Raw genomic sequence first — 23,020 nt, 5'->3', positions numbered from 1 at the left:
TGCACACTCGTGTTCATCCCTGAATTTACACAACAGCCAGGATATGGAAACAACTCAAAACACTCAACTACGGATGGGTGGACCAAGAAACTATGGTATATATGCACACGGTAGCTGAATAACCATGCAACTCTAAGAAAGAGCAAGATCACGAAATCTGCAGCAGCAACATGGATGGAACTGGAGGACATCATGCTGAGTCAGTCTGAAAGAAAGTGATAGAAGACCAGGGAGGCAGTACAGCATGCGGGGGGCTTGCCTTGCGTGTGGTCAACCTATGTTCAATACCCAGCATCCCATACGGTCCCCCGGGCACCACCAGGAGTGATCCCTGAGTGCAGAGCCAGGAGTAATCTCTGAGAACTGCAGGGTATGGCCCCCAAATGAAAATCAAAAACAAAAAAGAAAGTGATACATAATGCTCTCTCATATGTAGGGCTTAAAGATGGGCCGCTGGGTAGCAAAGGTCCAAAGGCAACATAACTAGAGAAATGATGCACACAGTTGAGTTGTGGGTGGCCTTGGTCCCATGGGGAAGGGAGGTGTACACTGGTGAGGGTGTGCTGTTAGAATGATATGAATGAGAAACTATTAGTAACAGTATTGTAAACTAGAGAATCTCAATCAATAGATAAAATTAAAAAGGAGCTGTCCTCCCATTAATAAGGGTTAGTAATAAGGGAATTACTATTCTCATAAAGAATATTACTATTCCAGACTTGATACATTTGAAGGCACACTGTACTCAAAACCTTAATTTTTTAAAAAAATTTTTATTAATGAATCACCGTGAGGTACAGTTACAGACTTACAAACTTTCCTGCTTGCGTTTCAGTCATACAATGATCGAGTGTCCATCCCTCCACCAGTGCCCATTTTCTACCACCAATGGTCCCAGCATCCCTCCCACCACCCCCACCTCGTCCCCTCCACCCCACCCCGCCTCTGTGGCAGGGTGTTCCCTTTTGCTCTCTCTCTCCTTTTGGGTGTTGTGAAAACCTTAATTATTGAACGATGGGTTTCTTATTCTACAAAATACCTTAAAGTACAATAATTCCCAGTCTTTATCTTTAAATCCTATGCAAAAAAAGCAGCCTTACTCTTAAGGTATAGAATTACTGTAATCAAAACAAAGCAAAAGTTGCAACCAAAGGACATGAAAGTTTATAACACCTCCACCCCGCACCGCCCCGCTCCCCCCCACCACCTAAAATGCCTTAACAGGGAAGAATAAAGCCAGTAGAAATGGTTTGGAGGCAGAGAAATAGTCTTTATGGCTTTTTCAGCACAGAGAGGAAATGAAGGGCTTGGGAGAGTGTGTGGTGGGTGGAAAGGAAGAAAGAACTATGTGACATGTAGCTTCACTGGAAGGAAGCAAAGACGCATGCTCCCGTGTGCTTTTCAGCAACTGACTTGTGCACACTGTACGTTTTACCCAAGCAAACAGCGCTGATTTTAAGGCAGAATGTCTCCTGGGGGTCCTCAGTGGCTGAAGGCTGCACAGGCAGCATCAGAAATGGGGAACAAGGAGAGGAGGGAAGGAAACAGGATGATACAGAGAAAGATAATCAGGAGTCAAGGTTTGACCTTTTTATTTTTCAAGACAAAATACTGCATTTCCCCCATGAAATTTTAACTGCCAAGCTTAGTACTCTGTAGAGAACAATGAGAGTATATACCTTTCCCTCAACTCTACAAACAACTTTTCAGGCATTGAACCAAAAAGAACACATGGCAAAAGGGATACTCAGAGAAGGGCAGTTTCAACTTCTCCAGGGGCATGCAGGAGGAATGTAAACCAGAGGAAAACACTAGACCAACATCCAGATGCTACATATTCTGACAGACCGTTGCAGACTTCCCATAAAACTTCCAATCTTTACAAACTTGTACATCAAGAGTACATTAATCCGGACCAGAGAGAGGATGGAGCCGGGAGTGTGGGAGGTGAGAAGGATGGAAGACTGAATAAACGGTAACTGATCAGCCAAAAAAATAAGTACATTAATCCCAAGTGGCACTTGTGTTTATACCATCACTTGAAAGTTAGGGACTCAGAAGAATGTATAAACAAATCGTGGTGCATTCATACACAAAATACTAATCAACTATTAAAAGAAATGAACTTCCTCGGAGAACTCACAATCAGAAAATGCGTGCCTTGGGCTGCAGCAGAAGCACCTGCCTTGAGCCCATAGCTAGTCGTCCCTGAGCGCAGAGCCCACACCCAGAAAGTGAATTTCTGGTGGTGTTTTTGTGGTTACGCTTGGCAGTGCTTGAGAATCACTCCTGACGGTGGCCGGGATGGAACCTGGGTCAGCCTAGAGCAAGGCAAGCACCTGCTGCACTATCCCATCAGCACCCCCACCCCTCCAAATGAATCTTAATCATGGTGGTTTTGTTCTGTTTTGTAATTCCAACCACCACCAGTAGGGAGCTTAGCTGGAATATACTGACATCTACAAAAACATGGTGCATCTCAAGATTATATTAAGTAAAAGAGGATCTCTGAAAAAAATACTACATAAGTCCACTTATATGAAGATCAAGAACAGGCAAAACTGGGGCCAGGGAAGGGAGCATAGGGCTTCTGAGGTTGCTTTTCTTGTAAGAGACCTGGGTTCAAGTCTCAGCACATGATCCTCTAAGCATTACTGGGAGAGAACTGAGCCAGGAATAACTCCTAAGCACTGCCAGGTGTGGCTTCAAAATCAATCAACCATACAAAACAACAACAACAGCAACAAAAGAACAGGCAAAACTAACCTATAGTGATTTAACTGAGAAAATGATTGTTTATGGTTTGGAGTAAAACGCCCCCAAATTTCCCCCCAAATGGAAACAGACATAGTGGCCTTTCAGGAATAATGGAAATATTCCACCTTGTTTCGAGTAATAATCACATGGATGTACACAGTCATCAGGACTCACTGAGTGTTTAAGAACTGTGTACTTCATACATTAATTTTAAATGAGAGGGAGATGTCTACAGATGTGTGTGTGAGTGTGTGGTGAGTGTGTGTGTGTGGGGGGAGAGGGTGAGAGGAAGGGAGAGGGAACGAGACAGCGAGCGAGCCCAGTCCAGCGGTCCTTCTTGGACTTCAGTCATACATTCGGAGTAGTTAAACGACTAGCGAAGCCACACCATCACTAGGTCACAGGGCCATAGCAATGGCTTAGGCTCAGTAAAGAGACAAGCAAGACTGAAACGTTCTGGTCATGTGCTCTCTTACAGTGCTCACTATTTGTCGTGGCTCTATGTGTTCTGAAATGAGAACTTCGGGCACCACCTTTCATCAGTGGATTAAAGTGTTAGCTGGGCTTTATGAATTCCACTGGCTTCTCTACATCCCTGGCCTGAAATGTCCATTTTACTTTCTTCAGTGAAAGAGAACAAATGAAGTTTCTTCCTTCTTCAAATAAAGGGCGGCAGTATGGGTGGAGGCTTTTCCCTTTGCGGCTTCCATTTTCTTTAGTTTTATCAGAGTAACACATCACGTAGAAAAAAACATCACAGAGTCTTAGAAACCCGAAAGGACTTTGAAAATTTATGGCTTTCCCCCATGACTTTGCAAAATTGTTCCTAACTCAATTCAGATAAGACATTCTGGGAAAGAAAAGTAAAATCACAATTGACCTATTCTGTGGTATTTCAGCATGTTCCCTATCACTAATTTAAAGCAAGTATTATTGCATCCACATACATATATAAAAATATATATAACTTACACTCTGCTGTCAAGTATTACATATAAATATAGCCAACCATATTGTCCTGCTGTGATGACCTTAAAGATCAATGTCACCACCTGTCAGGTGGAGAGGAAACATGTCAACAACTTAATATCAATCACTCAAAATTAAAAACTAGGATTAAAAGAAATGAGGTAAGTATAATATAATCTTACATGAAGGTTGAAGGTATTAAGAATTCTTAGTCCTCAAACGGCAAAGGAAAGTCTGCAATTTATACCCTAATAGTCAATTATTCCTATTTCTGTTACCATTAATACTAATTCTGAGTTGGGCGCATGGCTTCTGGGAAAAAAACCCATGTATATCCCGTAGCTTAATGAGTATACGACTAAGTTCTAGTTCATGAAATCTAAGTAAAAGTGACATTTTGGCTTGAACTCTGTTCACATTCCTCACCTTCTCCCATCACACCCTCCCAAGTGAATATATTAAAGTTCTAACCTCCGGTATCTCAGGTCGCTAGTACTTAGGAAAAGGACCTTTAGAGAAGTGATTAAAATAAAACCACTAGGGTGGGCCTTAATCAGATCTAACACCCTTGTAACAAGAGGAAATCTGGAGCCAGGGAGATAGCTCAATGGCACGGAGCACATGCTTTGAATGCTGAAGTCCTGGGTTCAACCCCCAGCATTGAGCTGGGAGCAGGCCCTAAACACCCTCCCCCCAAGGAAAAGACAATTGACCTATTCTGTGGTATTTCAGCATGTTCCCTATCACTAATTTAGTGATAGAAGAAGAGAGAAGAAAAGAAAAGAAAAGGAAAGAAAAGGAAAGAAAAGGAAAGAAAAGAAAAGAAAAGGAAAGAAAAGAAAAGAAAAGGAAAGAATAGAAAAGGAAAGAAAAGAATAGAAAAGAAAAGAAAAGAATAGAAAAGAAAAGGAAAGAAAAGGACAGAAGAAAAAAAAAGGAAAGAAAAGAAAATCGAGTAGCACAGACAGCAGAATGTGTGGTTTTCCGTAAGAAAATGGCTTGCAAGTCTCTAGGAGGAGAACTTGGATGAAAGCAAACCCTCTGAGCCTACACCTTGATTATAAACTTCTAGTCTCCAGTACGTGGAAAACTTAATGTTATTTAAGCTGCTTTTCCCCCTCCCCCACTCCCACCTCGCCCTCCTCCTCCTTTTGGGGACCACAGCTAGTGGTGCTCAGGGCTCTACCCCAGTGAGCCACATGCAAGGAAAGTGGCCTACCAGCTGGACTATCCCTCTGGTCCCAGAGTGACACTTTTTTTTTTTTTTTTTACTACTCACTGGTACTGATTTTCACTTATAAATGAATATAATTCCACACAGAATAGGCATCTTGCAAATACCCCTCCCCCCAATTATTAATGAATCTGCATTACCCGATATGGGTGAGATTCTTATTTTAAGAAAAAATCAGAAAGTAAAAAACTGCAAGGAAAAAAAGGTAAATCTGTCTTATAGTTCCTATACTTAACTTCCTATTTTTCTTAATACTTTGGCATTTTAAGAATTGCTTTTAAAAAGTTAATTTTGGAGGCCAGAGAGACAGTACAAGGGTTAAGGAGCTTGCTTTGCACCCTGCTGACCCCAGTCCAAATGCCCAGTACCAAATGGCTGAGCACTACCAGGGATCACCCCAGGCACAGAGCCAGGAACAGCCCTTGTGGCCCCAAAGGTCGTTTAAGGGTTGGGGTGACAGGATAGGGATCTGCCTTACGTGTGGCTGGCTGGTTTGATTTCAGACACCATGCGGTCCACAGCATGGCCAAGAGTGATCCCTGTGCTATCAATTTAGGTAAATGATTCTTAACAAATATATATGTGTATATATATATATATATATATATATATATATATATATATATATATATTTGGTTTTTGGGTCACACCTGGCGATGCACAGGGGTTACTCTGGCTCTGCACTCAGGAATTACTCCTGGCGGTGCTCAGGGAACCATATGGGATGCTGGGAGAAATATATATATATTTTTTAAAAATATCAAGATTGTCTTAGCCTTCTAACTAGTTTCCTGTTTAAAGTACTGCTGCCTCAAGGTTTTTTCTAAATATAGCAGCAGGAGTTAATTGTGCAAAAACATTTTCAGATCATATTACACCTATGCTCAAAACCCCCCAGTGGGCTTCCCATTTTACAAAGTCAAAGTCCTTAAAAATTCCAACAAGGGGCTGGAGAGACAGCACAGGGGGGAGGGTGTTTGCCTTGCACGCAGCGACCAGGGTTTGATTGCCAGCATCCCATAGGGTACCCTGAGCACCGCCAGGAGTAATTCCTGAGTACAGGGCCAGGAGTAACCCCTGTGCAATGCCAGGTGTGACCCAAAAAAGCAAAGAAAAAAACCCAAAAAAGTCCAACAAGACCTTAAGTAATCTGAACATTAGTTTGTCCTCTGACTTCAGATGACTTCCCCACTCTCAAAGTTCAGTGGGACAGGCTCCTGTCTGTACCTTAAACCTACGTCAGGGAAATTGTTTTTACAGTTCTTTCCTTCTATCTGGATCCATTTTCTCCCAGATACCAGCGTGACTTGCTCACCTGTCAGTACTTCCAGGTCATTATTTCAATGCCATCTCACTGCCTTCCTCTGGTTACAACTAAAATGACAAAACCTCAAATAATTTACTGTTCCACTTCCCGAACATCTCCCCGAGAAAGGTTACTCAACCACATACCAAAGAAGTGATTTAGTTCCTCTCTGCTTAACAGATGAATCTGAAAAAAATTTCTCCCTCCGAGACATAAGGTATTAGTATAATGAAAAGTTCACAACTCATTGACAGAGATTTGAAGAGCTAAAAAAGGGGAAAATAAAATTCATGAACCTCTTTTTCTTGTTGTTTTTGGCCCATACCTGGCAGCAATGCTGGCCCAGTAAATCCGAGTGCTGGGAACTGAACTCGGGGCCCTGCAAAGTTTGTGCTGTAGACCTTTAGGCCATCTCCCCACCTTGCCATTATTACTCTATATAATCTGCCACGCCAGAGACTGAATTTAGGGTTTCATGAATGCAAGGCAAGTGCTTACCACTGAGTCACATCTTCAGCCTCCTCACGGCCCCTCCCTCCCTCCTCTCCTTCCCTCTGCACGGCTTGGTGCTACTCCTGGCAGACCTCAGGAGACCAGCGCGCAGTTGCATATCACACCGAGTTGCCCACATGCAAAGATGTACTCAGTCCTTAACGCTATCTCTGGCCCCTCCCCTCATGTACCTCTTTCTCGATCCTTCCAGTCTGTAAATAGCCAAATGTGCGAATGTCGAAGAGAAGTAATATCTCGTAATTTCTCAAGGATCCCTTATGTAATAACTAAGAGAAACACAAACTCCTGACTTTCTTCATTTACAAGATCTATAGTAGGAATTTTCTTTATATGAATGAACCATTCTCAGTCTCTAAAGAAGTAAAGTACAGGAGAAAATAGCCACAAACTGTTCTGACAAGGAGCTAAGTAAGGTGAAATCTACCAGACCTATGTCAATAAACATGAACAGGCAAGAAACCGGAGATGGAAAACCTTCAAGCTACTCCTAGGATATTCTCTAACCCTACATCAAATGGAATGTAAATATAACACCATCAGGAATCTGCCACATGGGGATAGAAAAGACAGAAGGAAAAACAAGGGGGAAAAAAAAACCTGCCAATTTCTGACTCAGCGTTAAAGCTACCAAGATAAGCAAAGCACCCCAGCTATAAAGACAAATCTCTGGTCCCTAAGACCAGAATTTGACTTAGATTTGGCATAAATCCAAGTGGCTGCAGCAGTAGCTTAATTCACAGACAGGTGATAGGTGTTTCTTACTATATTTTCTCTCAATACAATCACATTAAGTAGGTAATGTATCAGTATAATGTTTAAATAGAAAATTTTAAAAGAAAAAGGAAAAATACCCTACATCATTCTTGAAGCATTTTATAGCTCTCTATATAGTTATAGTTTTAATGTCATTTTTCTCTGTGTAAATGAATTCTGCAAGGTTAAATGATGATGTGTCTTTGTTCTATCTGCTCATTGGCCCCTGGGTCAGCCAATCTGATCCACAATTCCATGGCAACAGGCTTTATCACTAAGAGCTACAAGATTCAGATCTCCCTCTTGCCTTTTTTTTTTTTTTTAAATAAACCACTTTCCCCAGAAACTGCTGCTAAAGCTGTTAAAGAGCAGTTTCTACAAACAAGTAAGAAATACTCCCATTCTGGTATACTAAGAATGAACAGCAGGGGAAAGGGCGAACAGCAATAACAATGAATCTATGCAAATAATAAGGAATCTCCCAAGTTCTGGGGATTTTTTTCTTGTTGAATTTTAGTAGTGAAACTTAGGAGTGCTTGGACTGTGAAAAAGTCACATCAGGAGAAACTGATGGATTCATGAAAGGAAAGGGCAGCCTGGAGAAAGAATCACAATATTGAAGTTTTTCATATCACAATAAACAGGAAGCTGAAAGTTTTAAGATGGCGAATATCTGTATTTTGCTCATAGCTATTGTTTTTGGAGGGGAGGGGTCCCAACCAGAGGTGCTCAGGGCTCACTCCTGTCTTTCTGGCCTTAGGGGTCACCCTGGCGGGCTCTGAGGACCTGAGGTGCCCGAGATTGAGACTGTGTTGGCCACCTGCCAGGCAGCTGCCCTAACTGCTATACTACTGCTCTGGTCCCACTTTGAAAACACAAAACATTAAAATGAACATCAAAACTCAAGTATCTGAACCTCTTATCCACCATATTCTCAAATCGAGTCAGCTCATACAGTCCTTGGAATTCTGTAGTTTGTCTTCTTCTTCTTTTTTTTTTACATTCTCCTCCTTTACTATCTCCTATATGCTTCTAGAGAAAAATTGCACAGTCTAAGTGAGAAAATTATATATATTTGCTCGTCACATTCCATATGCCCCCATTCTTTCTCCTTCACTGCAGATCTCCTTGAAACATAGAGGAAACAAGATAATTACAAAGTAGATGAGGAGGCTAGGTTAAAAAAAAATCATCCATCCTTCCTCCTAGCGGCACCATTAGCAGTCTAGAATCCATCCAAGTAAAAAGGGTATTCCTTTTTTCTTTACATATTTCAGACACGGCATCTCAAAAATCATGGTAAAAATACATTCCATAAGAATGATCATTTTAATCATTTTTTGGTTTTGTTTTGGGGCCACACCTGGCAGTGCTCAGGGCTTACTCTTAGCTCTGCACTCCTGGCAGGCTCAAGAGACCATCTGGAGTGCCAGGGATTGATCCTGGGTCAGCTTTGTGTGAGGCAAGCACCCCTGCGGATGGCCCACTATACTGTCCCTCTGGTCCCCATTTAAATAATATTAAGTGTACAGTTCAGTGGCATCACTGTGTAAGACGGAGGAGAAAATGGCCTCAGTCATAAATGCCAGGGTGCTGAGACTATAGTTAATCTTTCCATAACTATTAACTGAACATGTATTTATTATGTTACTTACTTTAAGAATACAGAGTATAAAAAAAAACAATCAAATGTCAAAATACCTGACACTTAGGGCCGCTTAGGGCCAGAGAGATACACAACTAGTAAAGTGTTTGCCTTGCACACGGGAGACCTTGGTTCAATCCCTGGCATCCCATATGGTCTCCTGAGCACAGCCAGGAGTAATTCCTGCACACAGCGCCAGGAGTAACCCCTGAGTACTGCTGGGAGTTGCCCCCCCCCCAAAAAAAAACAAAATAAAAATATCTGACACAGTTTCCCAGTAAAAATAGCTTCTGATGTGTTTGTATTATGTTTTTTTACACGTTGAAGGTGAAAAATGTAGTTTCTTCCATGCATATCTCAGTACCCAAATAAGTCCAAATAAGGCAAGTGCAGTCTTAGAAATAAGGCAGGTGCAGTCCTTTTTTTTTTTTTGGTCAAGGGACCCATAAAAGTCAACTAATATGAAAAACATAAGAGCTTCAGAAATTCCTAAAATGGATATAACCTTCTCTATAATGCCATTTCAAATTTCCCAAGAAATTTTTTCCCCACTTTTTTTAACCGCATAAAGTACAGCTGGAGGTAATCATGCACGGAGCTGGGGGTGGGAGGACGCGCTGGGGTCCGTGCAGTGTCAGGGGTCAGAGCCAGGTCTCCAGGAAAAGCAGGCAGGCACTCAGCACACCCAGCTCTCTCCTCCGCCCTTCCTAGAATTCCTAGGAGGGTAATCCAGAAAGGGTAGGTAGAAGCAACTTGGGGCCAGAGACAGAAATTACATCAAAGCTAACAACAACAACACAAAGTCACTGCAAAATAAGTACAATTACTGTCTTCCACTATACCAATTTCCTCTACAATTTCCTAAAGGAAAACAAAAACACTTCACTTTCATTCTACACACTTTCTTATGGCTGCCTATTTATTTTAAAATCCAGGGTCAGGTGAAAAGCATATTTACTGACCTCAGGAGGACAAAAGTTGCATGAACCTGATTCTTTTCTCCCTTCAAACAAGAAAGCTTGGGGTACCATTCTCAATTACAACAGAAGCATCTCTCATTTATTGAACATCAACTGTGTTATGAAAACTAGGGTTAGGAATGTGTATAGGGCGTGACATTTATCTTCACCTTAACATAATCTGAAATTTTATTTTTATATAGCAACAGGAAGGATTTTAAAATGTTATTCTTCCATGTTTTGGCATATCGAATACACCACCGGTAGCTTGCCAGGCTCTGCCGTGCGGGCGAGATACTCTCAGTAGCTTGCCAGGCTCTCTGAGAGGGGCAGAGAAGCAAACCCGGGTCGGCCGTGTGCAAGGCAGAGGCCCTACCACTGTGCTATTGCTCCAGCCCACTGCAAATTGTGGCAAAAATAATTTTAAGTATCAAAGAGTGACTACCTAGGACTGAAAATGTGGTACAGGAGTTAAGGTGCTTTCCCTGCATATGGTTAACCCTAATTTGCCACAGGCACCGCATAGTTCCCCTGAGGATCACCAGAAGTGACCTCCCAACACAGCCAGGAGTAGCCTTGAGTACCACTGGGCGTGGCCCAACACCCTCCTCCCACACAAACATTACCCTTCAGCTTCAAGTAATTGTTTATTCTGCCTTTCCCTCCAAAATTACAATAGAAGAGTATTTGACATGCCAAAAACAGTAACAAGTCTCACGATGGAGACGTTACTGGTGCCCACTCGAGCAAATCGATGAGCAAAGGGATGACAGTGACAGTGATTCTTCCATGTTACCTAAACTACAACAAAAATGATGGACTTTATATTTTTTTTATTTTTTAATTTTTTTTTTGCTTTTTGGGTCACACCCAGTGATGCTCAGGAGTCACTCCTGGCGGTGCTTGGGGGCCCATATGGGTTGCCGGGGATCGAACCTGGGTCGGCCATGTGCAAGGCAAACGCCCTACCCACTGTGCTATCGCTCCGGCCCCAAAAATGACAGACTTTAAAAATAAATAGGACTGGGGGGGTCAGAGCAACAGTACAATAGTATGGGTAGGGTGCTTGCCTTACAACACGGCTTACCCGGGTTCAATCCCCGGCATCCCATATGGTTACTGGAGCACTGCCAGGAGTAATTCTGGAGTAATTCCTGAGTGCCAGGAGTAATTCCTGAGCACTGCTGGGTGTAACCCCAAACTAAATAATAATAATAACAATAACAATAATAATAATAATGTTAAATTTAAAAAGAAAACAGGAGTGATCCAGAGCAACAAATATTACAACACATAAGGCACTAGCATTGCATGCGGCCGGCCTGAATTCAATCTCCACCATCCCCTATGATCCCCTGAGCACCAAGAGTGATTCCTGAGTGCAGAATCAGGAGTAACCCTGAGGATCACCAGTGTGGGCCCCCCCAATAGAAGGCATTGTTGGGGTACAGCCCTGGGGGTCCGCAAGCATCAGCAGGGGTGTGGCTGGAGGTGCCCGAGCACTGAGGGGGTGGCGGGCGTAATTCCCTGTATCACAGGACCTGAGCAGCGTCACACCCTCAAGTGAACTGCTGGTTCATTTGACTGAGAATTGCTAAAGGGTCCCCCAACGCCTTCTGAGTACCACTTGGGTGCCCCGACCAGATAAATACAAAATAAAGTAAAAACAAAGTAAAAACGGTATTCTTATGACTAGAAAAACACAATTGGTTTATCTTGATATGAAACATGAACAAGTATATAAAAGGCAAACTCACTGATAAAATGTAATTCCTGAGAGCTGTGCTATCACTCTGGCCCCAATGTTGTTAATTTTTATAATGAAATGATAGTGCATGAGATTCTTTAACTTAAGATTCTAACAGTTTTTCCCAATTCTCTAGGATAAATATATTCCCTTTTTTTTTTTTTTTGGTTTTGTTTTTGCTACTTTGCAGTGCTCATGGTTCACTCCTGTCAGGTCTCTGGGGACCATGTGTGATGCCCTGGATTGAGCCCTGGTCAGCCTCCATGCAAAGCAAGCACTGCACTCACTGTACTATCTCACCAGCAACATTCAAGAGTTTGAGAGTTAAAAAGTTTCCTCCTGGGACCAGAGCTCTAGTACACTGGGTACAGGTTTATCTTGTACAGAAGACCCCATTATGATCTCCAGCATTGCATATAGTCCCCAGAACACAGAGCCAGGACTGATCCCTGAGCACAGAGCCTGGAATGATCTCTGAGCATCTCTAGGTATGATCCAAACCACAAAAGTTTCTCCCTTAGGCTAGCTCAAAGGTTAGAATGCAAAACATGTATGCACTGGATGTATACCTGGAGCACTGCATGTGTACCTGGATGAACTGCATGTATAACTGGAGCATGCTGGAGCAATCCCAAGCATCAACCCAGGAATAGCCCCTGACGACCATCAGGTATGGCTCCTAGACCAAAACAAACAAAACATCCCCCCTTGTTTAGCCTAGTTAATAAAGAGAAACAAGGGCAGTCACACTATCATTCATAATGTTTACTAGGAAAGAGTACACACTCACTAGTTTCTTACATCTATAAGACCCTGGGTTCAAGGCCCAGTACTGAAAAAGAGCAAAACAAAACAAAAATCCCATTAAAGGGGCTGGAGTGATAGCACAGCGGGTAGGGCGTTTGCCTTGCACTCGGCCAACCCGGGTTCGAATCCCAGCATCCCATATGGTCCCCTGAGCACCGCCAGGGGTAATTCCTGAGTGCAGAGCCAGGAGTAACCCCTGTGCATCGCCAGGTGTGACCCAAAAAGCAAAAAAAAAAAAAAAAAAAAAAATCCCATTAAAAAAAAAAAGCTCACTGGGCTAAGAAAATTAACTGTGAAGAATAGTGAATTGAGCATGTATGTTACAAAAGTTGTCTCTGTACCCTACTAGTATAGAGAGCAACCCAAAAGGTGAAGCCCCAAAAGCCATTAAATAATACCTTTTTAGGAATGGAGAGACAGTGTAGGAGGTAAGATGCTTGTTTGCCTTGTATGAATCCAACCCTGGTTTGATTCCTAGCATTGGAGAGTACCCTGAGCACAGAGCCTGAATACCGTGGGGTTTGTCGCTGTACCCCCAAATTACCTTCCTCGAAACATCAAGTCCATTTAAAATATTTAAACATCTCTTTCTTCTCTTAGAGATTTGCCTGCACCTCAACCTGAGATTCGTCTTCTCTGTCTTCCTCTCCCTTCCTCTCCTTCATTTCTCCAAATAATGTTGACTTCACTAGAAAAAGGCACAGTGTGTGGTGGGGGGTGCCGGGGAGAGGGAAAGAGGAGAGAGAGTGGGGGGTAGGGTGCTTGCTTGCACATGGCCGACCTGGCCTGACCCCTAGGACTCCATGTGCGGCCCCGAGCCCGACCCGAAGTGATCTGAGCAAAGCCAGGAATAAATCCTGAGACAGGCAGGTGTGCCTTCCCCACTGGAAAAAAAAAAAGCCACAAAGGAATCTCTCTAGATCTTTAATAATATGAAATTAAAAGAAGGTAAGAAGGCATGGGGATACTGGATATTTTAGTACTTGTGGTTAACATTTGGTCTATTTAAGATCCTAGATTTGATTAAGTGATTTTAAGGGGATTTTATACACTGTAGCTTATTTAAATTTTATACTTTCATAAATGGGAAAAGGAGGACAGTACAGGGTAAAGGTGCTTACCTTGCATCAGGCTGACCCGGTTTGACCCCCAGGCACCATATATATTCCCTCCAAAGCACCACCAGGGGTCACTCCTGAGCACAGAGCCAGCAGGCCCTGAGCCGGGCCAATGTGGCCCCACGTGAATAAATAAGTACACGGAAAGAGAATACTACACACACTTACAGGGAGGAAGGTAGAGGATACAGAACTTCAGAAGAGGATGCCAAAGGCAAGTAACCTAAGATTTCATTATTATGATTATGACTTGTTTTGGTTTGGTGACCACGCCTGGTTATGCTCAGGGGCTACTCCTGGCTTAGTGCTCCTCCTAAGATTTTACAGTACATCAGACTTCGTGCTACAGAACAAAAACAAACACAAAAGAAAACCATTACTTATAGAAGTAAATATGTTATTCAAAGAAAGAAAAACACAACTTAGTTTGAGGGAACATGCTTGCAACATGGTCTAAAGCATTAATCAGAAATGATACTCCCTGAAGTACCAACTCTGTCCATTTTAGACAAAGATTTAGATCATGCTTATATTCATTCAAAACATTTTCCTCCACAGATCAAAAATCTCCCCTGGGGACTGGACAGAGTACAGTAGGTAGGGCGTTTGCCGTGTACTTGGCCCACCTGGGTTTGATCCTTGGTACCCCATATCGTCCTCTGAGCCCCATCAAGAAAAACCCCTGAATGCAGAGTCAGCTGTAAGCCCTAAGCACAACCATGTGTGGTCCCAAAACAAACAAACAAACAAACAAAAAAACAATTCTTCTGTTTTTTTTTAATTACAGATGATATAAAGATATAATGGCATCTGTTTAATTTCAAAATATTAATGGCTAATGTTAAGGGAGCCTTTAAGACCACCTGGGCATATCTTAAAATAATTTACATGCATTAAATCTTTTAATCCTTAAAAAAAAACTGTGCTACAGGATGAGCACAATTATTCTCTTTGTTTCAAATGTTTTATGTATGAACAAATGGAGCACACTTCTCCATACGTAAAATTCAAGGTCACATAACCAGTGACTGGCCTGGATGGACATTGTCAGGCAGCCTAACCTCTGAGTGGTCACGCATTTTAGCCACCAAGCTCTTCCAAACAGGCAACTTGTAACAGGCTACAGAACAGTGGGTGCTGCTGGGTGGGAGAGAGCACCTGAGAAAAGGAGGTGTAGCAATTTTTGTGGTTGTTTTGAGGGGGCTCTCAAGCAGTGCTCAGGGGCCAGGGATCACTCAATTCCTGGCCCATACAGTTTTTTGTTTTTGGTTTTTGGGTCACACCTGGCGATGCTCAGGGGTTACTCCTGGCTCTAAACTCAGGAATTACTCCTGGCGGTGCTCGGGGGACCCTATGGAATGCTGGGAATCGAACACGGGTTGGTCACGTGCAAGGCAAACGCCCTCCCCGCTGTGCTATCGCTCCAGCCCCTCCAGGCCCATACGTGTAGGCCTAAGGTTGGAGCTCAGGCTGGTCATGTGATGCTGCCGGTGGGGGGAGGGGGGCCCGAATGGTGCAGAGGGTGACAAGGATGACGGTGCAGCACAGGGACAAACCTGGGGCCTCTACATGCAAGGAAAGTTCCTGCATATAGAGACCCACCCAAGCTCCCTGGACCCCAGAACAGGAGCCTGTAGTTAAGAAATAGTCTTTATTCTTTTTTTGCCAGAAAGTTTTTCCAATTGTATTTCATGTTTCTCATTATCAAAAGAAGGTAATACTAAAATCACTTTTTGCAAAAGTAATTCTTGAGGTTTTCCGCAAAGCAAAAAAATTTTTAAAGAGGAAATCTTTCTTCTCCAAAACCTTGAAAAATCAAAGGTGTTTTTTAAAAAGGTATGTTCAATCGAAATAAAAAGATCTCTTAGTAATTTTCCCCTTGCTAATGATTGAAACATTTAAGAAATACTTTAGGTCTATCCCACCCACTCGCAAATGGAAGGAAAACTAAGTTAACGAAACTGTCATCTTTTAATTTCACAGCAGTTTTCTTCCCCCTCAAAGGCTATTCCTGTCCTCACTGCAGACGGGGCCCTGCTCCTTGTGACGTCAGGACGTCTCCCGGCAACGATTAATGAGGGTTGTCCACCACAGGGGTTTCCTGAAAAGCTAACACGAAATTATCCACATATTTGCTGCAATGTTGCGATCAAGGCTGTGGTGGAATTTCTCTTAACCCTTGTAGCTCCAGTCTCTAGCAGGCTTCTAGACAACTTACTCTTCTGGAACGCTTTTGCTTTGCCATAGGATAATCTTCCTTTCCACTCTCCCCTACTTCTTTCTGAATAAAGTTAAGAATTTTGTTAGTCTGGAATATTTATGGCTGTAATAAATATTCATGTTATTTAACTACAACAAAAATAGGAATACATATGATCCAGAAATGTGCAAAGCATTTATAGGACTCTAGATTTGGTCCCTGGTACAGCATGGTCCCTGAGCATGCTGGGGTCACACCCAGTCACCCCCCCCTTTTTTATTTTTTTTCTTTTTGAGTCACACCTGGTGATGCTCAGTTACTCCTGGCTTATGCACTCAGGAATTACTCCTGGTGGTGCTCAGGGGACCATATGGGAAGCTGGGAATTGAACCCAGGTCGGCAGCGTGCAAGGTAAACACCCTACCCGCTGTGCTATCGCTCCAGCCCCCCCCCCTTTTGAAATATAAAAAGGAATGGGTCATGTACACTGAAAAGCAGACACTCCTCACCTCACTTTACACACAGAAATGAGAATAAATGAAGGCACAGCACACAAACGAGTTATCAGAATAGAAAACAAACCAGCAAGTTTTAAAAAGCACTTTTCTACAATTGCTATCTAAACACATCCACAGACAGGTAAACCTTGAATTCTCCTAGGCTGATCTCTCGGATCTCCTTTAACCTACTGAATTTTTCACAATGACTGTGGCAAGCGGTCCCCCAGAGATCAGCGTTATTATAATGGAGCTGCAGAAAGCAGAACTGAAAGCCCAAACATCTATTCCAAAAAGAGATAAAATAGGTTCACACTTGAGAGTAAATCTAACAATTTCTTTTAAAGCTTTGCTCCAACTCCATACATTCAGAACAAGAGTTTTATTTCAACTACAGTGATAAGGGATTTTATATAACTACCTATTTTTGAGATCTGAGAAACAGTGTACAAAGCTGCCTGCTAAGGACAAAGGCAAGAAAGGTAGAAAAATTCCAAATTCTAAAACTCAATCTAGATTACTCATGTATGCTAGGTCCCAGAAACCTCTAACCAGCCCGTTTTCAAACCATATTTAGTTTTTTAAAATTTGGCAATTCACTGGCAGCAGGATATGATAGAGTTAATTCAGGCAGCCTATTTCAGCAATCCTGACTTTGGTACCAACCTATTCCAAAAGGAAACGAACAAAATAACATCCCTATCATTAATAACATTCTATTTTGGCTTCAATTCTGTTCAGTGAAACCCAGTTATCATCAAGGTATAGATAGGAGAACGCACCGCTTCAGATGGATTTTTCTTCTTCCTTCTCTTTGTCCCCTCCCTCTCAGAAGAAAAAGACTGCAAACAAAATCACTACGTCACTGGAGATAGAGGGAATCCCATCTCTGCACTCTTTAGAAACCAAGGCCAGCAATCAAAAATAAGCCAATCATAAGAAATAAACAAGTAATCCAAAATAAGCAGCAGTAAACCCACAGGAAATTCTTACGACAACCTTAACACATAAACAAAAGATGTTTCAGTTAGAAAGACTGAACAAATTCCTCCAAGATGTTCATTAAAAAAAAAGAAAGCTTCATAGATACAGCAAAGGCGACATATTTCTTCTTATTACATTTAAAGACGAGGGGACAGTTATGTAAAGACATAGGACACAGAGACATAGTCACCAGCCGGATGTGGAGAGCCGTGGAATGACACAGTGAAGGATATTTATAGGGGATTCCCTGCTTCCTGCAATGTGCGTCAACAGCATCACCAAAGAGAAAAGAAACCACCACTATTCTCAAAAGCTAAGTCTGAATGAAGCATCGTTTGAAACAGCCATGGAAGAAACAGAATCTACACAGAGTGAGAGTTCCAGCAAGCCCACTGAAAAATTAATTTTTAGATTAAAAAAATCAAATAAAAACACCCCCAATATTCTCACAAAATGTAATACTTGAAAATTTCCTGATTTCCCTAGCGTGAATTATACAGCTAAGCTGGCCATCCCAAACGGTACCTATCTTTTCTTTCTACCTTCTTCCTTACCCAGTCTGTGGAGTTCAAGGACTTTTTACATTTAAAAAAAAAAAAAAAAAGAAAATTATCCAAAACTCACCCCAGATGGATCTGCACTTAAACCAACGGCAAGCTCACATTATTAATGGAGACCTCATTGTAAGAATCTGTTCTGCCGGAATATTGCCGGAAGAAATTCCTTCTGGGAAACCTGTGCTTCTTTCCCACCCCTGCACAGTCCCCTCCCGCCCCTTCACCCTTGAATGAAACGCTCCTGGTCCTTGCTGCAGCGTCCCCAGCAAGCTAACTGCTCTGACAAGCAGCTCTGAAGCTGACCATGGCCCAGCTGTTCGGAGGGATGTCACCTAGAGCTCTGCCAACAGTCACATTCTCTCTCTCCTCTCTCTCTCCCTCCCTCTCTCCACCCTCCCTCCTTCCCTCTTTCTCACCCTCTCCCTCTCACACACAGAGGCTGCATTGCGAGAGAGCACCCCCTTCCACCTCCGCCTCTTGCTCTCATTCAAGCACTTGAGCGACATGCCAGCCTCCACACTGCGCTGAGGATAGCTTTTAAAGACACAGCAGCAACTTTCCCTGCTGCTTCTGTTGAGATGCCAAACTGAGTCATATGAGAGAAGAAGAATCGGCTGGAGAGAAGTATTCGATTGAAAGCTCATTTTAAAATTGCTTTGCCTTTTTTTCAACCTATACTAGACCAGATAAATGGCCTTTGAGGAAAAGCTATGAGGTTGAACCTTAAAGAAAGTTAAGACCAAACCTAGTTACAGATGATTTTTGTACCAAGTCATATTAACAAAATCACTGCATTTGGGGGAAGACATAAAGGCAGCACAGGCTGCTTAATAGCTAAACCCATACAAACTCCCAAAAGGATGAGGAGAAAAATTCTGGCTAAAAAATGCAGTAATGAGGAAACGTGAACTGATAAACAAACAAAAAAAAAAACAAACAAACAGAAAGGGAAGATAAGAACAGAGTAAGGGGAATGCTGATAGGTAGGTTAAGATTGAGTAAGTGGTACAAAGAAGAGTAAGAGGTTTTTTTTTTTTTTTGCTTTTTGTGTCACACCCAGCGATGCTCAGGGATTACTCCTGGCTTTGCACTCAGGAATTACTCCTGGCGGTGCGTGGGGGACCATATGGGATGCCGGGGATCGAACCCGGGTTGGCCGTGTGCAAGGCAAACGCCCTACCCGCTGTGCTATCGCTCCGGCCCCAAGAAGAGTAAGAGTTTTTAAAATGTACATAGTTCTAGATCACAGAAGACTTAGAAAGGACTTTAAGGTCCGAATTGCTTTTACTTTCTTTCCCCTGTGTTCATTTTGTTTTGGGGGCCACACCCAGCAGTGCTCAGGGTTTACTTCTGGTGGAATTCAGGGAACCACAGACAGTGCCAGGAAATGAACCTGCTCAGTCACATGCAAGGAAAGAGATTGACCAGCTGTACGCTCTCTGGCCCTACGACAGATTTTTAAGAGTCATGCACAGGGAGTAATAATCCAGTGCTACAAGAAGTAACAGATATTACAGGCAGTACAAGGTCTATTACAGCACAAAATGACATATGGAGGGGCTGAAGATATAGCTCAGTGTCCAAGTACTTGTCTTGCATGGGTGAGGCCCTGTGTTTGATCCCTGAAACAGCAAACTAACAACATATGGGTATGATCCAGGCATTCTGATCAGAATGGGGAAAAAAAAAACTAAAACAAGGTTAGCCATTCATTCAAACATACACTTGTTGTGTGTCTGTGTTCTTACTGCAGGCCAGATACAATTAACTGTAGGAACAAGACGGATTAATGAAGGGGAGAGGGTGGCAGAGGAGGATGGGGGTGAAAAGGAGGAGAGAATATGGACGGAAAGGAGAAGAAGAAAGAATTCTGTTTTTTACTCTGAATGAGAAGTCATTTTTGGACGTCAGAAGGTCCATTCTGAAGGGCTGAGCAGACCACTTTAAAGGAGTCTGGCTTTTCTGCTCAGTGGCAGGAGAGACCACGGGGAGCAGAGGAATGATTTTGCCCCTGTTTCTTTTTTACCTTCCCAATTTCTGACTTGAGAAAGTTTTTACCAAAAAACCTGTGAAAATAGGATGAAAGGGTTGGCGAGATAGCACCTCGATCTCTACAGGTGCTTGCCTTACATGTGGCTGGCCAGGATTCAGTCCCTGACACCACATATGGTTCCCTGAGCACTGCAGAAGTGATCCCTGAGCACAGTCAGAGTAAGCCCTGATTACCACGGGGTGTGACCCAAACGTACAACAGTCACCCAGACTCACAGACGTATATGTCTGTGTGTGTGTGTGTGTGTGTGTGTGTGTGTACACAGAGGTGAACTATCTAAGATAGTCTCACAATGACCCTTTACATCTAAAATAATTCGGCATGTATCTTCTACCATAAAGCTCACCGTGAACTATGGAATAGCCACTGCCTGGAAAGGCAAGTTCCAGATGAGTTAATGAGTAACATACAAGCAAAGAAAATCTAAACAGCACCAGGGAAGCTGAAATGACTTTGGAATTATCATGCACTGAAAACTGGGCAGAACTTGTAAATTGAACCCAACTAGGTCAAATGTCAGCTAAAATAAAGTCAGCATTTACCATAGCACTCAAACAAGACTTAGACCTCTGCAATACAATACTAAAAATAAATTATCTGGCATATGAAGAACAAAGGCAATCCCAATTTTATGTGAAGAGATGAACAGATACAAGGTGACACATATAGTAATTGTTTCAGTCTTATAGCAGCTAATTAAAAAAATGCTCTAAGTTAGACCAAACAATCCTGAAAGTAAAAGAATTAAGAAAGAAAGAAGAGAAATAAAAAACCCAAGAAGTTTTAGAATTAAAAAATTAGGACAATCAAAATGTAAACTCTTTTTTGTTTAGTTTTTTTGGCCCCAGCCAGGAGTGCTCAGTGCTTATGCTCAGTTCTACATTCAGGGATCACTCCTGGCAGGGACCAGGGGACCATCTGTGGTGACAGGGATGGAACCTAAGATGACTACATGCAAGGCAAGCACCGTACCCACTGTACAATCTCTCTCTCTCTTTTTTGCTTTTTGGGTCACACCCGGTGATGCACAGGGGTTACTCTTGGCTCTGCACTCAGGAATGACTCCTGGCAATGCTCAGGGGACCCTATGGGATGCTGGGAATCGAACTCGGGTCAGTCGCGTCGCGTACAAGGCAAAGGCCCTCCCCGCTGTGCTATCGCTCCAGCCCCCAATCCACTGTACAATCTCTTTGGGTATAGACTCATTTGAGGGGTTCAACAATATAACAGAAATGAGAGAAGTGAGTCAATTTGAATAGAAACAGAACTGAAACTGGAAACAGATAAATTTGAAAACATCGTATTTTTGGTGTATCAAATATGAACTAAACATCTGTACAATAAAGAGAAAAAGGACTGGGGGTGAAGTGGATAAATTATTAAAAACCTATAGGACAATATCAAATGTCTTAACATTTGGGCCATCGGTATTCCTAAACAAAGGAAGAGTGCTGGGAGATAATTGGAAAGATAGTGGCTGAAAACTTTACAAATTTGACAAAAGAACTGTACATAATCAAGAAGCAATCCTCCAGTAGGTCAAATGTCACAAAATCCACTCCTAGATTTGTCATAAGCTAATAGCTTTAAACTGAAGAAAAAATTTAATTGAAAGCAGACAGAAGAAAAATTATGCATTAATATTTTTTCTCCCCACTGCCAGGGACAGAAGAGTTTTCCAGATGTCACATCTCTCCCTGACCTGTGGATTACTTGTAAGGCCATAGTAATTTTTTTTTTCTTTTTGGGTCACACCCGGTGATGCACAGGGGTTACTCCTGGCTCTGCACTCAGGAATTATTCTAGGCGGTGCTCAAGGGACCACATGAGATGCTGGTGCTCGAACCCGGGTCAGCCATACGTAAGGCAAATGCCCTACCCGCTTGTACTATAGCTCCAGCCCAAGGCCGTAATAATTTGAATGCCTTTGTACTTCCCATCAAAAGAAGGATGAAGACTTGAGCCTGGGGGATGTGACTAGCGTGGGCAAGACCCTGAGTTTAATCCCTGGGGCACCAAGCAGTGCTTGGGAGCCAAACCAAACCAAAAACAAATCATTATGAAGGCAGTAAGAGGAACAACATTCTAGTAATTTTTTGTCAATTTATCAGTTATGAAATTTATGAAATTTTATAAATTTATAAAATTATGAAATTTGGGGGATTCAGCTTTGTATTTATTTATGTCGATAGGTGTCACCACCCTCACCACCCAAGTTCCAGTGCCACCCTATCTCCAAAAAGACCCCTCTGCTCATCCTCCACCCTCCCACCCCTTTCTCCCTGGTAATTACCACACTTTCAGTGAGTCTAGAAGTATTGTGCAGTTTTCTGCCAAAATATGAATTCGTCACATGTGAGTGAAACCATGTGATGTCCTTCACTTCCTTACTTATTTCACTCAGTACATCTCGAGTTTCATTCATCTTGTTTCCAAAGATACAACTTTCCAACCCTCCCCTCCCCCCCCCGTCGCCCCACAACTCCCCTGTTTCTAGGGCTAACTCCTGGTTCTCCTGGTTCTGTGCTCAGGATTCACTCCTGCTTGGGAACCATATGCGGTGTGAGTGATCAAACCAGGGTGCAAGGCAAGAACCTTACCCACTGTGCTATCTCTCTGGCTGGGGCACATCTTTTCATTTTTTAGGTATTTTGGAGATGCTCAGGGATTATTCCTGGTGAGCTCAGGCAACGACAGGCATACCAGAGATCAAACCAGGTCAGCTGCATGCAAGGCAAGCACCCTACCTGCTGTACTACCACTCCAGCCCCCTAGGCAAAACTTTAAAAAATAGCAGAGCTGCATTCCATGAGCATAAGAACCAAAGCTTCTTTATCCAGTCATCTGTTCATGAGAATTTAGGTTGATTCCATGTTTTGACTATTGTGAAAATGTTGTGAATGTAGAGGTGCAAATACCTT

General features: G+C 42.6%; 1 protein-coding gene across 5 annotated transcripts in view; it reads right to left on the bottom strand.

Moving 5' to 3' along the window:
- The window catches only part of R3HDM2 (R3H domain containing 2), a 184,269-nt gene that overhangs the window by 65,544 nt on the left and 95,705 nt on the right, over window positions 1-23,020 (bottom strand). Inside the window, exon 1 of one of the 5 annotated variants that reach the window (XM_055128741.1) lies at window positions 18,114-18,249. The exons of 2 other annotated variants lie outside the window; for them this stretch is intronic. The gene's annotated coding sequence lies outside the window, so the exon portion shown is untranslated. Of the gene's footprint in view, window positions 1-13,976; window positions 13,993-17,287; window positions 17,438-18,113; window positions 18,250-23,020 lie in introns of those variants that run through there. 2 more of the 5 variants (XM_055128742.1, XM_055128743.1) reach the window with 2 other exon arrangements.

This window comes from Sorex araneus, chromosome 2 (genome assembly GCF_027595985.1).
Source record: "Sorex araneus isolate mSorAra2 chromosome 2, mSorAra2.pri, whole genome shotgun sequence".
NCBI classification, from domain to species: domain Eukaryota; kingdom Metazoa; phylum Chordata; class Mammalia; order Eulipotyphla; family Soricidae; genus Sorex; species Sorex araneus.
Note: the sequence above shows the minus strand (reverse complement) of the source record. Positions and strands in the feature narration are given on the sequence as shown.